Here is a 1,990-nt window from a genome sequence, read left to right as displayed (position 1 = left end):
AGCTTGTGCATCTATGCTTAAGATAGAAAGCTTTTTTTTTTTTAAATTGAATTAGCTATAAGCTTAAGAATGCATGCATAAATACTTAGTAAAATATTTATACAATCTATATTCTGTACATGCTATTCCAGTTTCTTATGATTCTCTTCTGCGTAACATCGTGAGAATTCATTGCTTCAGATATCATGTTCTTTATGCGAATCTTTAGATAAGTATTTGCTTTGCATTCACTTATTAACTACACAATACATGGATGAATTAAAAGATAGTTATGCTCATAAAAAAAAAAACGAGAAATCAATTTCAATATGGAAACAATAAAGGTGATGTTTGGCATCGTAGAAATTGAATGACTCAGCAAAATATAGACTACAAGAACAGGTAATGTCAGATCAGTTAGACCACAACATGTAGATTGAAGAATTGAAGATATTTTGTCTTGAAGGAAAAAAATGAATTAAAATGAAGGGAAAATTCCACTCCCCTCCCCTGCAAGATGTTAAAATGACACTCCTCTCCCCTCTATTTTATAAATATGCATTCTCCTCCCTTCTAACTTTTAAAAAATCTCCTCTTTAATCTATTTTAAACTTTTTGTGTTAACTAATGTTAACTTTATCCATTTTTAAGAAAAAATAAATTATTTTTAAAAAAAATACCCATTAACAAAAATTTTATTTTTTATTATTATATTTTTTTACTAAAATATTTTTTAATAAATTATTTTTTATTGATTAAATTGTATTTTTTAAAAAATTTAATAATTATATTATTTTTTTCCTAAAATATCCTTCAATAATTTTTTAATTATTAAATTATAATTTTACCAAAATTTTCGTTAACGATTTTTTTATATTTTACTATTAATTTTTCGATATTTATATATATTATTTTAACATTAAAATTTTTGCTAATAGGTATTTTTTAAAAAATTTTTTTCAAAAAATAATTTATTTTTTCTTAAAAAATGGATAAAGTTAACACAAAAAATTTAAAATGGATTAAAGAGGAGGTTTTTTAAAAGTTAGAAGGGAGGAGAATGTACATTTATAAAATAGAGGGGAGGAGAGTGTCATTTTAACATCTCACAGGGGAGGGGAGTGGAATTTTTTCTAAAATGAAAAAAATATAGGTAACACTGTACGAGAGAAAAGTAAGGAGAGCTATAATAGTATCTAATACTGTAACATTAAAAAGTGTTTTAAAAAAAAAACATTCAAAGAGAGTTTTGAAAATAGTGCAATTTCTATAGAGAATTTCATCCAAGATATCTTTGTTGTGGTCCATCATGTAGCATGGTGCATTCAACAACATACAACAACAGCCTTATCCCACTATCAACATGATGCATTTATGCTCCTCAATTCAATCCATCATTCTTCATCCAATTTGAGGATATGAAAGAAATGAAAAAGAATTAAAGGATAAAAAAACATTTTATGATATTAAGTTTGGGAAACAATAACATTATTTTTTATAATGACAAACATATATTTTGTTGGATTTGTAAACCTAAATATTAGTATAATGAGTATATTAGTGTGCAGGTTCAATCTGATATTTTAATGACAAAAACATAGTCTATTATTGGTACTCATTGTGCAGTTCAGCTTTTGGATTGGTTTTGCAACTTGGACTAACCTCCAACATACAAAACAAGCTTCACAAAGGACATACTTTTCTGATATATGGAGCTACTGCACAAACTCATAGATGACAAAAATCAGAAGTGTTTTAATTCTTAGCACCAAATTTTTTCATCAAAATAAGATGAAGGAAAGAGAGCACGTTAATAAAAAGGAAATATTAATGGTGGTGATTTGATTAGTACAATAAAAAACAAGGTGCTACCAACAAAAAGGAAAAAAAAAAAAACGATAAGGACAGCAAGGATAGCACACTCCTACCCACAATTTTCTGCTACTGAAATATTGTTCCTCTACATTTTTGCACCTCCACTATCCCTACTCCTACACTCATTTTCTAAAGG

This window comes from Arachis duranensis, chromosome 3 (genome assembly GCF_000817695.3).
Source record: "Arachis duranensis cultivar V14167 chromosome 3, aradu.V14167.gnm2.J7QH, whole genome shotgun sequence".
NCBI classification, from domain to species: Eukaryota; Viridiplantae; Streptophyta; class Magnoliopsida; order Fabales; family Fabaceae; genus Arachis; species Arachis duranensis.
This window is presented reverse-complemented; position numbering follows the sequence as displayed.